Source organism: Bos javanicus, chromosome 29, assembly GCF_032452875.1.
Source record: "Bos javanicus breed banteng chromosome 29, ARS-OSU_banteng_1.0, whole genome shotgun sequence".
NCBI lineage: Eukaryota > Metazoa > Chordata > Mammalia > Artiodactyla > Bovidae > Bos > Bos javanicus.
This window is the reverse complement of record NC_083896.1, coordinates 46214766-46230024: the sequence shown is the minus strand read 5'-3', so window position 1 is coordinate 46230024 and position 15259 is coordinate 46214766. Positions and strand designations below refer to the sequence as shown.

The window sequence follows — 15259 nt, the reverse complement described above, 5'->3', positions numbered from 1 at the left end:
TCTCATCCCTCCCTGCTCCGAACAGGTCCGAACAGATAATAAAGAACGTGGGTCGTCACGGACCGACAGCTCTCTGCCGGCCACACACAGCACGTGGGGCTGAGTGGGCTCCTCTCTGAGTGCCCTGAGCCCTCGGTACAGAGGCCTGGGCTGTGGGTGATAGCTGGCCCATTTTACAGAAGGGGAAGTTAAGGCTTCGAGAGGAACGAAGTTCAACAGCACACCAGAGGTGCCACACTCTGGAACACTCATACTCAAGTATGCTGCTTGAGTGCGTATATTTAGTTTACAAAAATGTTAGGTACCTCAATAAAAACGTCTTTTTAATTAAAAATGGAAATTACCATTTTCCCAGCTGCTACAGCATGCCAAGGGGCCCCGTGGACCCTGCACTACAGGAGGGCTCACCTGCCCATCTGAAGAACACCCCTGCCCTGCTCAGGGCCAGCACAGGCAGCTGCTCTATAAATGCGTTTCACCCTCCCTCCCCCTACCCCCTAGCATCCCAGCTTGAAGATGGTCGGTCGCTTCTGCGCTGAGAGGGAAGAAGGAAAAGGATGGGCGGCCCAGAAGGGTCCGGAACCCCACCGTCAGCTGGAGGCCCGGGGAGCAGAGAGGCAGTGACACCCACCACTGGAGGCCCAGCCGGCAGTCAGGTGCCCTCCAAGGGTCAGACACCGGCCAGTTGGAGGACAGTGAGTGAAGGGGTGACAGCCCAGATCCGGGAAGGTCCAGACCTTCAGAGGAGGAAGAATCGTGAAGGCCAGAAGCAGAAGTGGGCCTTCGAGGTTAGATCTGGAGGCCTATGCGGGGAGGCAGCAAAGCCAATGCCAACCAACCCCCCACAGCACACTCAGGGCAACAGGACCCCCAGGGCATCTGCCCATTCATCGTCACCAGGGTCGTCCCGGCCACTGGAGCGCAGGTGACTGGTAATCCCACCCTGCCGGCATTGCTGGATGTGCCCAGGTTCCCGAGATTCCTCGCGGCAAGGTGTCCCGCTCATCCCCTCTCATCTGGCCAAGATAGGACCTGCCGGGTGGTTCCTAACCTCCTGGGGGTCACAAAGCTCCCCAATAAGCTGATCCTCTCCCCAGGGACAGACACACACACAGGTACGCACACCAAGGCCTCATGGCCTCCCCCCAACAGGGTGAACCCAGCCCCAGCCCGAGGATGCAGTCTTCACTTCCTTCTCTAAATTAGCATGTCTGAGGACTTCTCTGGTGGTCCAGTGGCTAAGACTCCACACTCCCAGTGCAGAGGGCCAGGGTTCGATCCCTGGTCAGGGAACTAGATCCTACGTGCCACAACTAAAGATTCTGCATGCCTCAACTAAGACACAGCACAGCCAAACAAATGAACACTAAAAATGCATACACGCACGCATGTTAAGTCGCTTCAGTCACGTCTGACTCTTTGTGACTCCATGGACTGTAGCCCTCCAGGCTCCTCTGTCCATGGGATTCTCCAGGCAAGAATACTGGAGTGGGTTGCCATGCCCTCCTCCAGGGGATCTTCCCGACCTAGGAATCAAACCCGTGTCTCATGTCTCCTGCATTGGCAGGTGGGTTCTTTACCACTAGAGCCACCTGGGAAGCTCTGAACACTAAAAATAGACAAATTAGCCTCTCCGGGCGACAATGCGAGGGACTATGTCAGAAGAAGGTAAGCTCCCTGATGCCACAGGTATTCAAGTGGACATTGGTGACCACAGATAAGGGACGAAACTCACCTGACATCCGCATCAAGGGGTGGACGGCCCACACACGGGGAGTCTCAGACAGGAGATTTTCCAGCCCCGAGGGGAAGCTCTTTGGAGGGAAAGACCCAGGAGGCATGTCACCAGCCCCAACTGTCGGCCAGAAATCCAGTAAGTAAAGCGTTACCCGAGGCAAAAGTCCCAGAGGGGGACTGGGAGCCGGAGCTGGGGAGAGATGGGAAGGAAGCCGCCCCAGGGAACAGAGAATCCTAGTTGCTCTGCTGTTTCTCCCCAAACTGGAAAGACCACATTTTCACCACCATTTACACGCTGGGCTGCTCAGGTGCACCTTTGAAAGGCCGCAGATGATGTCAGGGGGTGGGGGGGGTGGGCGTTCAATTTTCCGTGCCTTCCCAAACGGAGACTGGGGCGGGGAGCCACTTCGGAGGGCCAGGGGCCAGCAGGCTCTTTCCAGGAGGACCAGCTCCTGCCTCAAAGATGGTTGGAGACCACCACACACTCAATTCCTAAGTCTGCTTCCCTTGTGGCTCAGCTGGTAAAGAATCCACCTGCAGTGCAGGAGACCTGGGTTCGATCCCTGGGTTGGAAAGATGCCCTGGAGAAGGGAAAGGCTACCCACTCCAGTATTCTGGCCTGGAGAACCCCATGGACTCTGTAGTCAGTCCATGGGGTCGCAAAGAATCGGACATGACTGAACAACTTTCACTCACTCACTCACTCACTCTCCGGGTCAGCTGGGGAACTCACAGCGATGGGGGTCTCTGTGAGGGGGCCGCCTGCCCGCCCGCCAGCAGCACCTACCCGCCCAGGGCTCCTCCTAGGGCCTGGGAAGCCCTGGATAATGCGGCCCCAAGCTTAGCAGGGGCTCCGGCTCGTCACAGAGATGTGGCTTCCAGGGTAGGGACCCTCCTGCCCCAAGGGAGGGAAAGGCTGAGGCCTGGGCAGGATCAGAGCACCCAGGCGAGGGGCTGGGGTCCAGACAGGCAGTCCTAGGAAGGGATGTGCTGGGCTGAGACCGGAACCAAGCCGGCCAGCAGGCTGGCGGCAGAGTGTCATAAAGCCCATGCCAGCCTGTCTGAGACACACAACAGAACCAAGAACCCACCCTCGTGCCTGGTCTTACATGGGGGGAAAAGACAACCAGCATGGAAGGTGAGGTGAAGTCAGTTGTGGTTTGGAGAAACAGGGCCGAGTGATGGGTCTGGAGTGGGTGCTGCCGTTTCATGTAAGATGGTCAGCGTGGCCTCATTGAGCAAGTGACCCCTGGACAAAGACTTGAAGCGGGAGAGAGGCAGAGGGAAGGCATCCCGGCAGAGGGAATGGCTGGTGCAAAGGCCCTGGGGTGAGGCCTGGGGGAGACGGCACATCACTACGAGCTCCTGCCCAGGTGATGTGCCCACAGGCCCAGGACCTGGTAGGTCCGAGTCCCAGGTGCACATGCCCCAGGTGAGGACTGCGGCTCTTAGAAGGGTGCCCTGACCTACCCCAGGCCGCTCCTGGATGCTCTCTTACCAAGTGGCCCAAGCTTCTGGAGCCGTGAGGGGAAACAAGGAGCGTGAGGAGGGAGAGGAGGGGAGGGCAGACAGGCTGAGAGCCAAGCCTCCGGCCCGGCCATGCTTGGGCCACCAGGACCCCCTCGGGGTCGGTGGAGAAACAGACGCGGCCACCTGGCGGCCACAGAGGCAGGAACAGCCCTTTCAGGAAATGCCTCGTCTGCTGGTATTTAGGACCACAACCGTTTCAATGCTCTCCCCAGGGATCAGCCTCGCAGGACCTTATCCCAGGGAACACCTGAAGGAAGGAAAACGTCCTAGACACAATATTTGCTGCAGTCTTCCTCATAAGAAAAAAATAAACAAATACAAAAGCTCCAACGTCGGGTACCTAGACTGTTCTCTCAGTAGAAAGTTGTATCCATTAAAGCAGTAAGACAATGACTGCAGTGACACCAGAAAATGTGTAAGAAATGTCAAGTAACACACACACACACAACTATAAGCCCTGGTTTGTACTTGAACTGCAGGTATGAGAAGGCGCTAGGTGGGAACCAAGGCTGAACTGGAGACTGGACAATGGACACGACTTAGCCACTGAGCACAGTGAAAGGTGATTCTGTTGAGTTACCGGATAATTGTGTTTAAATGGTTGGTTTATTATTATTATTTTTTTAATGTAGCCATGTATTTGGCTGCGCTGGGTCTTGGTTGCAGCATGAGATCTAGTTCCCCGACCAGGGATGGAACCTGGGCCCCCTGCCTGGGGAGCACAGAGTCTTAGCCACTGGACCACCAGGAAGTCCTTATGTCTTTAAATGTTTTAACCCCAGGTTCCACGTATGTTGCTATGGCATTCTCTGTGCAAGCATATATATATATATATTTTTTAGGACCATATATTACAAGGATACATAGCCCAGGGCAGCTCTCCGAGTGAGAGACCTGGAGCCAGCTCAGGGGAACGGCTGAGACCTGGGCCTCTCTGAGCTCAACGTTCTGTGAAATGTGGGTCATCAGTGTACCCCCACATCGGAGACTGTGAGGCTTCAACAGAACGATTCACACAAACCCTCAGCCCAGCAACAGCACGTTTTAGGCACTCAATAAATACCGTCCAGGGACTTCCCTGGTGGTCCAGTGGTGGAGACTCTGTACTTCCAGTGCAAGGGGCGCAGGTTCAATCCCCGGTCAGGGAACTAAAATTCCACCTGGCAATGTGGCATAGTAACCAAGGACATTTTTTAAAAAATACATATATATACACCAGTCAGGGCAGTGCTAGCAACTGTAGTTAAATGTTTCATTCATCCAGTCCTGCTACAAAGGAAAGTACTTAGACTCAGGGAGCCTGGTTCAAACCTCAGCCTGACCTCCAGCTGGGAGACTTGGGGCCAGATGTTTCATCTCTGCTCTGAGCCTGTTTCCTCATCCATCTAGCAGGAAACAGTAACTACTTTAAAAAGGCCCCACTGGCCCCTGTTGCTGTGATGCAGAGCCTCCCAGCGAGTCCTCAGAGGCTACCCCCTCCCCGAGCCACGTGACCAGGCAATCCCACTCCTAGCTCTGTGCCCGAAAGACTGAAGTTAGAGGGTGATGACAAACACCTGTGCACTCAGGCTTGGTGGGTCAGTGGTAAAGAATCCAGTTACTCATTCAGGAGACACGGGTTCGATCCCTGGTCTGGGAAGATCCCACGTGCCACAGAGGGACTAAGCCCGTGTACTACAGCTACCGAGCCCGCTCTCTAGAGTCCAGGCCAGCTCTGTGCGCCCTACGGCCTGTGTGCTCCGCAACAAGAGAATCCACCACAATGAGAAGCCCGCGCACAACTGGAGAGTCACTCCTGCTCCCTGTAACTAGAGAAAAGCCCGTGCTGCAACAAAGCCAAAAGTAAATGAATAAATAAAATTATTTAGAAAGATACTTGTACACGCATGTTCATAGAAGCAAGACTCATAATTGCCCAAATGTCCATCCACAGACAAATGGATAAACCAAGTGTGCTCTGTCCACACAATGAAATATCATTTGGCCATAAAGGCATGGAGGACGGACCCAGGGCACAGCACGGAGGAGCCCTGAAAACATCGTGCTCTGAGAAGCAGACAGACACGAAAGGCCACACAGCATAGGGGTCTGGTCACGCGAAAGGTCCCAAATCGGCAAATCCATACAGACAGACAAGAGAGTAGATTAGTGGTGGCCAGGGGCTGGGGGACGGGGGCAATGAGGCGAAATCACTTAATGGCTCCAAGGTTTCCTATGAGAGTGATGGAATGTTCTAGAACTAGACGGTGGCAGCTGCAACATTGCAAATGCACTCTGTGCATGCTAAGTCGCTCAGTCGTGTCCGACTCTTTGCGACCCCATGGACTATGGCCCTCCAGGCTCCTCTGTCCATGGAACTCTCCAGGCGAGAACACTGGGGTGGGTTGCCTTGCCAACCTCCAGGGGATCTTCCCCAACCCAGGGATCAAACCTGCATTTCCTGCCTCTCCTGCATGGCAGGTAGATTCTTTACCGCTGAGCCAGCAGGGAAGCCCATGAATGCAATAAATGCCGCTGAATTATTCACTTTAAAATGGTTAATTTTAGGGACTTCCCTGTTGGTCCAGTGGTTAAGAATCTACTTTCCAATTCAGGGGATGCGGGTTTGATCCCTGGCTGGGGAGGATCCCACACGCTGCAGAGAAACTAAGGCCCCCACGCCACAAGAAAGATCCCGTGTGCCACAAGTAAGATTCTATGAAGCCTAAAATAATAATGGAATAATACATTTTTAATAATAATAAATACGCTTTTTAAAAAATGGTTAATTTTACATTGCGCAAATTTCACCTTAATATATATATATATATATATATATATATATATATATGTTGTTTTTTTTTTTTTTGGCCACACCATGCAGCATGTGGGATCTTAGTTCTCAGAGCAGGGATCGAACCCATGCTCCTGCAAGGAAGCAGAGTCTTAACCACTGGACCACCAGGGTAGTCTATTTTTTTTTTAATATATAATTTTTCGAGGCACTGCTGCACGCCAAGTCCACTGAATTCCCCCCGTGACAGCCGTCTTTGGGCCTGGCTTCGCAATTGGCTTTTTCAGGCAAGGACAAGCCCCTCTGTGGCCCTGAATTCACACAGCCCCTCCTTGGCACGGCCCTCGGGACACCCACAAAGTCTCAGGGGTTCTCCCCAGCTCCCTGCCTGGGGACGGAGAGCAGATCACTCCCACCTATTTCTAGGGTGGGTCTTGGGCCGTTCTCAGCACCCTTGGCCCGTCAGTGTCAGAAAAAGGCCACTCTCTCCCCTCCCGGCCTGGGTACTGGGACCCATGGCTAACGTGCAGTCCCCACCACAGAGGAATCGGGAGTCTGAGAAGCCAGCGCCAACAATCCCATTTTAACCCACGTAAAGTAAGCAGAGCCAGTATTTATATATAGAATTCATAGCAGATGTCTGGGCTTTCATTCCGATAGCCTCTGTTTTACACTGTTCACATGGTTACACTAAACACAGCCCGACTCACGGTAACCGAATCCTCCGCTACGACACCAAAATAAGCAACGTCTCAGTACATGCCTTATTGATATTCACCAAGCATTACATTGCTCGCTGGAGCAGCCTGGAACCTGGACGCAACCTACGGATTTCTCAGTCAGGAACGGTCCTTCGTCCCACACCAGCCCCACGAAGAAGGCCAAGAAATGGAAGACAACGTGGGGCCGCGTTCAGGGCACTCACGGAGCAGTGGGGCAGGACACACATTTTACACACATACACACACACATGCACACGTGCGGATAAACAGCCACCAAGCAGGAAGAAAAGGCAGATGAGTAACATGGACAGGCGCTGCCTGGAGCCTGGAGGTGAACAAGCTGCCACGTGAACCTGGCAGGCTTCCTGGAGGAGAAAAGAGCTGGCTGTGGGGGCCCCGGTGGGCTTCCTGGAGGAGGGAGACTGGAACCTTATTCAGTATGCCGACACCCAACCCTAAGATGCAGCAAGGCGCTCAAGGGAATGAATCCTACCCACAACAGCTTTCCTGACACCTCATGGCTCCGGGTGCCTTCCAGCTTGGGCTTCTCAGACTGGGTACTAGCCCCTCTTCCTTCAACCCCACCACCCCCGGCTGCCACGGAGATGGTCCCTCCCAACGCACGTCCCTCGGGATGTCCCGGCTGCCCCAGGCCCACCACCAGCTCCCCAAGTCCCATAAGATCCCTCCGGGGTTCCTCATGGTATCGTTTTTAAAAAGTGTTTACAATGTGAAAACCTGGTTTTACTCGTTTATTGAATTACGGTGGGGGATGGACAGAGGTGACGGTTGGACAACAATGTGAATGGACATCACGCTACCGAACCAGACACGTCAAAATGGTCCAACGTGGTAAATTTTAAGGCATATGTATTTTAACATAATTCAAAACAGTGACACAAATATAAATAAAACCTGATGGTCTAGTGATACTATCGAATAGTATAAGCTACAAAAAAAAAAAAAAAAGAATGACTCAGGGGCTTCTCTGGTGGCTCAGTGGTAAAGAATTGGCTGCCCATGCAGGAGACACAGGTTCGATCCCTGATCTGGGAAGATCCCATGTGACACAGAGCAACTAAGGCTGTGTGTCACAACTCCTGAGCTTGAGCTCTGAAGCCTGGGAGCCGCTTCAGAACTACTTGAAAGCAGTCTGGATCCTTGAGCCCCTGCAACGAGAAGTCTGCACACCACAGCCCAAGAAAAGCCCGTGCAGTGACAGAGACCCAGCGCGGCCAAAAGTAAATAAAATTATTATTACTAGTATTTTTTTTAAAAAGAATAAGAATGATTCAGAACTACAGCTACAGACTTCATCCAGGGTTTTTTATTTCAAATGCTGGCTGGACATCATTAAGGCATGTCCATTACATACAATATTGGGTTGGCCAAAGAGTTCATTCGGGTTTCCATACCACCTTTCTTTTTGGCCAACCCAATATTTATTAGTTAATTGATTGAAGCCAGGGTAGACTCATCTATTCCTATTTCATCAAACGGGTTAAGATGAAATATCCCCACTCACTCTGACGTTCAAGTGTTTCCCAGGTTTGGACAGCGAGTCCCCTCACACTGTCCCATGTATCTTCTTGGCATGTCCCCACATCATCCCTTGAGGGTTTCTTTACTTTCTTTCTAGAACAATAATATGCTCCAGGCTCAAGTGAATTTCTCCCTGCTCTAGCCTAAGAATCGGCCCTTTCTCAATGAGCTCTGGCTTCTCTAAGTGGAAAGTGATCCCTAGGAGCCAAGAGCTGGGCACTGGGGACGCTCACTGCTCCTGGGTCTTCTCATCAGGCAGTGCTGGGAAACATTCACACAGTCCAACCATCTTCCTTGTTCACAGATGGCACCTGGAGAGTCACCCGCTGGACCAGATTTACATATAATCCCATCAATGCTTGGGAGCTTTGTGGTCATTCCTGAACATGCACAGAACGGTGAAAAAATGGAGTCACCCCTCCGCGGGCCCCTAGACGAGGTGGCACAGGCTAGCCCCAGGTTCCTGCCTCAACTCACACTGTAAATGGGCATCCTCTCCACTCGACGCCACGCCGTTGGCATTTCTGTGCTTTTTGTGCGTGATTTCACTGTTGAATTTCACTGTTGGGCTCCCCTAGTGGTTCAGACAGTAAAGAATCTGCCTGCAATGCAGGAGACCCAGGTTCGATTCCTGGGTCGGGAAGATTCCCCTGGAGAAGACAATGGCAACCCATTCCAGTGTTCTTGCCTGGATAATCCCATGGACAGAGGGGCCTGGTGGGCTACAGTCCATGGGATCAAAAAGAGTTGGATGTGATTGACTGACTAACACTCAGTGTTGACAATGGCCCCAGGCACAGGGCTGTAGGGCTGTCAGAAGGCAGGGTGGCTGGCAGTGTGGTGTTGGTACAGAGAAAACAGGGGGTTAGGTAAGCTTACAGTGCTACTGGTCATGGTCAGTGTGAATCAAACCACATGCATGCATACTAAGTCGCTTCAGTCGTGTCCGACTCTTTGTGATCCTATAGACTGTAGCCTGAGAGGCTCCTCTGTCCATGGGATTCTCCAGGCAAGAATATTGGAGTGGGTTGCCATGCCCTTCTCCAGGGGATCTTGCCAACCCAGGGATTGAACCTGCATCTCTTTTGTCTCCTGCATTGGCAGGTGGGTTCTTTACCACCAGCGCCACCTGGGCATGAAACAATAATTCACATTAAGTCAGGTGTTCAATGGCTCACAAAGTTGTGTACCGATCAGCAGAGGAACATGAGACCCGAGGCTCTGGGAAACCCAAGCCTGTGTCTCCTCCAGGACCAAGAGTTCAGAATTTGCATCATTCGGTGTCTGCAGCAGCTTTATAAAACAGAACGACTGTGAACAACGAAAATCTGTGTGTATGTGTGTTGTTTTCATTTAGTCGTTCAGTCATGTCTGACTCTTTGCAACCCCATGAACTTACAGCCCACCAGGCTCCTCTGTCCATGGGATTCTCCAGGCAAGAATACGGTGTGGGTTGCCGTGCTCTCCTCCAGAGGATCTTCCCCTGTGTGTACACATGTACACTCGCACACACATCATAGTCTCCATTTCTGCGTGTGTGTGTTTACGTGGTAAAAATCCACGAGTTCACAGCTCTTCTTGCAATGTTATTAAACATTTCCTCGGGGTACTTTCTTTTTTTATTTTTATTGTTTTCTTTAAAATAAGGTATGAACATTCATTGATTTTTTTTTTTTTATAAATTTATCTTTGGCCGTGCCACACAGCATGCAGGATCTTAGTTCCCTGACCAGGGATCAAACCCTGCCCCCTGCAATGGAAGTGCCGAGTCTTAACCACTGGACCGCCAGGGGAGGTCCCTCGTCAAGATACTTCCTAACCTTTCCTCCTTCTTCGACGTTAGTTAGTACCCTCTCCAAAGTGGAAACATGGCTTTTGTGATTGTCAACATATCCACTTATCAGCTCGGTATCACCACCTCCAACCATCCCCATAGCCCTTGCTGGCCTTCCCCTCCACTTATCAGCTCGGTATCACCACCTCCAACCATCCCCATAGCCCTTGCTGGCCTTCCCCTCCACTTATCAGCTCGGTATCACCACCTCCAACTATCCCCATAGCCCTTGCTGGCCTTCCCCTCCGCTCCTCTGCCCCCAGGTCATGTCACCTCCAGCCTCTACTTGGCACCCCACCACCACCACCTGTCCTCAGGTGCCAGGCACCAATATTTCTGCTAGGGGAAGGGAAAGGCAGGGAATCCTGCTGAGTCTATAGCTCACTGTGGGGGGAAACGGTGTTTCTACGATATTGTCTTCCTAGCCATAAACATTTATTTAGGTCTTCTTTTGGTGTCTCTGTAAAATTTTATTATTTCTTGTGCATACAATTTTGCACATTATTTCTTAGATACAGTTCCAGGTGCTTCAAATAAAATTCAAAGCATTAAAAAAAAAAAAGAAATTAGCATGACTGTAACAGAGAGAGATTGCCAAATTCCCATGAATCTTACGATAAAACATGAAACTTCAAAGATGCTTTGGTTGGGGTGTGGACAAAGCCTCCCCCAGCCCCCAGACAGAAAAGTTCTATTTACCCCTCTAAGAGGAACTGGGTGAAAAGTGCTGATCCAGCTACAATGATGGGACCAAGGAGAAACCTGTCGGGTCCCCCAAACTGCCAGTGAACAAGCCTCCCTGGCTCTGAGCACAGGAAAACTCCGTCCCTGTGTGATATAAGAACCACAGAATGAGGCTCAGAGACCTTAAAATGAGCTGGAAATAGTCATTCCTGAACCATTAGCAGCATCTCCGCAAAATCACAAACACCTCGGCTTCTCCTGGAACTTTCCTAATTAAGGGAGAAGAAATACTATTCATAAAAATCCAAGCTCACTTCTCTGCGGGCAGTCTCTCGAAGCCCAGAGCCCCCCTGCCCCAGGTTTCTGACCAGAACCTTGGTTCCCAGGGGGCCCTCACCACCTGTGTGGCTTTCTCTTGGGGGGGGGTGGGGACAGAAGCCAGGGACCCTCATGGAGCCTCAGGGACCACAATCCCAGCCACAGATTCCTACGTTTTATCCTGGTCTTCGATCCAACTGAGACAGGCTCGACTTGGGGACGCTATCCTGCAGTTGTCTAAATATTCTAAAGGAGAGACCTGACATTTACGACAATAATAAAATCTTAGGTTTCCTTTAACTGAACAGATGTTCTGTGCCTTTTATGGAAAGCTCGGCAAACTGAAACTTGCAGGCCTGAAAGTGGAATCTTTGATAACATCTCTGAAAGCTGGGGAATGAGTCTCCTCCCCCCTTTCCACCTCAGCTAATTATCATAGACCCTCCCTTCATAAGAAAAGTCCACACCCCCCATCCATCCACCCTCCCACCCACCCATCTCTTGACCCACTGAGCCAAGAACAGCCCCGAATTTCTCTCTTCATTCTCCACCATGGCCTCAGGCCCCCAGGCTCCCTTGCACAGACTCCACCCCTACCCTCTCCACCCCCATGCCTTTCGAGGTTCCCACCCCCATCAAACCCTCCCTGGCTGCCACACCTGGCCCAGGTGAACGCGTGTCCTCCCTGAGCCAGCCCAGTTGGCCCTGCTCCCCTGAGCGTGTTGTCTACCTCATCAGGAGGGGCCCACACCCCACTCCCCGGGGGCAGGGATGGGGTGCCACCCACAGGGCCCCATGCAGAGCAAGGCCGGCTGCCAATGGGGCTGCTGTCCACCCTTCCCATTTCAGGCGCTGTCAGGATAATGATCAATTGACCACGCTTGCTGACATTTGCGTACAAATAATGAAGAAATGCACGCGGGCGTGCATGCTCAGTCGTGACTCTTTGAGACCCAGAGTTTGCTTCGAATCCGGAGCAGACGAAGAAGCCAAGGCAGGCAGAAGACTGGAAGCCACTCTGAAGGACAGCCTGCCTCTTCCCGAGTCCAGGCTGCTTGGGTTATCAAGGGTGTTCAGAGCAGAGCACACAAGAGTTTGGCTCCTAGCGTCCGGTGTTTGGGTGAAGGCTGGGAGGCAGTTCAAGGAATCTTCCGGAACACTGGAGGTTCTACGATTGATCCGGGCAAACGGGTGAGCTGTGGACATTCACTCATCAAGCTGTGCTCCCGAGTCTGTGCATATCACCGCTGCGGGACCAAGGCCCCCCTCTTCCGACCTCTTCCCTGTCCTTGCTGGCATGTGGCCACACCCTGCTCCCTGCAGTCACTCCCACCTTCACCCCCACGGCCTGCTTCCCAGTGCCCCCCTGCCTGCCCCCCTCACCGTGTGCTCCCCACCCAGACCCACAGCCAGGACCGGGCTCTCAACACCTCTCCCCGCCAGCTCAGTCACCCCCATTTCTGCTGTTCCCAGCCCCCATCCCAGTCTAATTTCCCCACACACACTGGGCCCTGTGGGAAGGTGGTAATTAACCCTGGGTCCCGGCAAGCTTCCCGAGCAGGGACCACATTTCAAAGGTCAGGGAAGCAGGCGAACAGGAAACGGTCAGGGGCAGGTTTGGGGGGCGGAGCAGGAAAGAAGAAATCAGTTGCAAAAGATAAAAAGGAAATGAGGTGGTTGGTGTCAGACACCTTGGAGGACAAAGAAACCAAGGATGTGGGCTCCCAGTCTTCAAGAAACAGGGAGATGGGCTGGGGGGGGGGGTCCCTGCTGTCCCCCACATGGGGGGCCATCGCCCGGACAAGGGACCACTACAGCCCTGGACAGCGGGAGGGCACGCAGGCCGTGCCAAGGACAGGACTGAACCTCTGTTTCGCAAAGAGCCTGGGCTCGGAAGGTTCTGGAAGGCCTGGGGGACAAACAAAGGGCCAGGCCGTGACCCAAGCCTGCTGCCTGCAGAGGGACCCCTGGATGTCAGTCAGGGCAGCCCATCACCCCCAAGGGCCCCTTTGAGGGTCCGGACCCTGAGCCAGGTGACTTGGAACCCTTCCAGGAATGATCGTGTGGCCCCAATTCTCACCCAGCCAAAGGGTCACCCCCAGCCCAGGATCACTCCCAGGGATGACATCAGCTTGTCCTCAAGTCCCGCACTTTGTGGTGATGACCACCAGTGCCCAGCCCCCAGCCCAGCACCCACGGGGCAGGAGGCGGGGGTGCCACACCACGGGAGTGGGGGGCAGGGGGTGCCGCAGACCCCAGCAGGCTGGGCAGAGGAAGAGGCAGCTGCTGTGGGCTCCCCACCACCTACCTTTGCCCCATTCACCCTCAGGGCCCCCTGTGAGACAGGAGCGATCTTATCTACCACTTTAAAAAATAGATTTCCTTTTATTTGATTATTTATTTGGCTCCGCCAGGTCTTAGCTGCCACACACAGGGTCTTCAATCTTTGCTGCGGCACCAGCGATCTTTGGTTGCGGCCTGTGGGATCTAGCTCCCTGACCAGGGCTCGAACCTGGGGCCCCTGCACTGGGAGCACAGAGCCTTAGCCACTGGACCACCGGGGAAGTCCCCCCATAATTACGTTTTAATTGGGCAAATATATTCCACTGCAGAGGCTGGGCAGGTGCTGACAGGCTGGTGGAGGGGGTGGGGGTGCTGGAAGCAGAGCCGGGGGAAGGAAACGCAGATGGGGCTCACCACGGGCACCTCTGCCCCTCCCTGCCTCCTGCGCCCACACACACCCCCACACCACACAGACACACAGAGACACACACAGACACACAGAGACACACACACACACACACACACCACACACACACACACCCCCCCACACCACACAGACACACAGAGACACACACACACACCACACACACACACACACACCACACACACACAGACACAGAGATACACACCACACACAGACACACCCACACACAGACACACACACAGACACAGAGACACACACACAGACACACAGATACACACCACACACAGACACAGAGACACACCCACACAAAGACACACACACAGACACACACCACACACAGACACACACACCACACAGACACAGAGACACACAGACACACACACAGAGACACACAGACACAGAGACACACACACAGACACACACCACACACAGACACAGAGACACACACACAGACACACACCACACACACACAGACACACACCACACACACACACAGAGACACACAGACACAGAGACACACACACAGACACACACACACCACACAGACACACACACAGACACAGAGACACACACACACAGACACACACCACACACAGAGACACACAGACACAGAGACACACAGACACACACACACCACACACACACTCCCACACCACACACACACCCCCACACCACACAGACACACACCACACCCCACATACACACCACACACACCACACACACACCCCCACACCACACAGACACACATACACACAGACACACACCACACACACACACACACCACACACACACCCCCCACACCCTACATACACACCCACACACCACACAGACACACAGAGACACACAGACACACTCCCCACACAGACACACACCCCACACAGACACACACCACACACACACCCCCACACCACACAGACACACAGAGATACACACAGACACACACCAGACACAGACACAGAGACACACAGACACAGAGACACACACACAGACACACAGATACACACACACACACACACACCACACACAGACACAGAGACACACACACAGACACACAGACACACACACACCCCACACAGACACACACACCACACACACACCCCCACACCACACAGACACACAGAGACACACACACACACCACACACACACCACACACACACACACACACCACACACACACACACACACCCTACATACACAACACACACACCCCCACACCACACAGACACACAGAGACACACAAAGACACACACCACACACACACACACACACACCACACACAGACACAGAGACACACAGACACAGAGACACACACACACACAGACACACAGACACACACACACACACCACACACCAACACAGAGACACACAGACACACACCACACACAGACACACACACCACACACAGACACACA

At 53.1% G+C, this 15259-nt stretch overlaps 1 protein-coding gene across 4 annotated transcripts in view; it reads right to left on the bottom strand.

The window, feature by feature from the left end:
* The window catches only part of LRP5 (LDL receptor related protein 5), a 125822-nt gene that overhangs the window by 89057 nt on the left and 21506 nt on the right, over positions 1–15259 (bottom strand). The window lies entirely within an intron of this gene.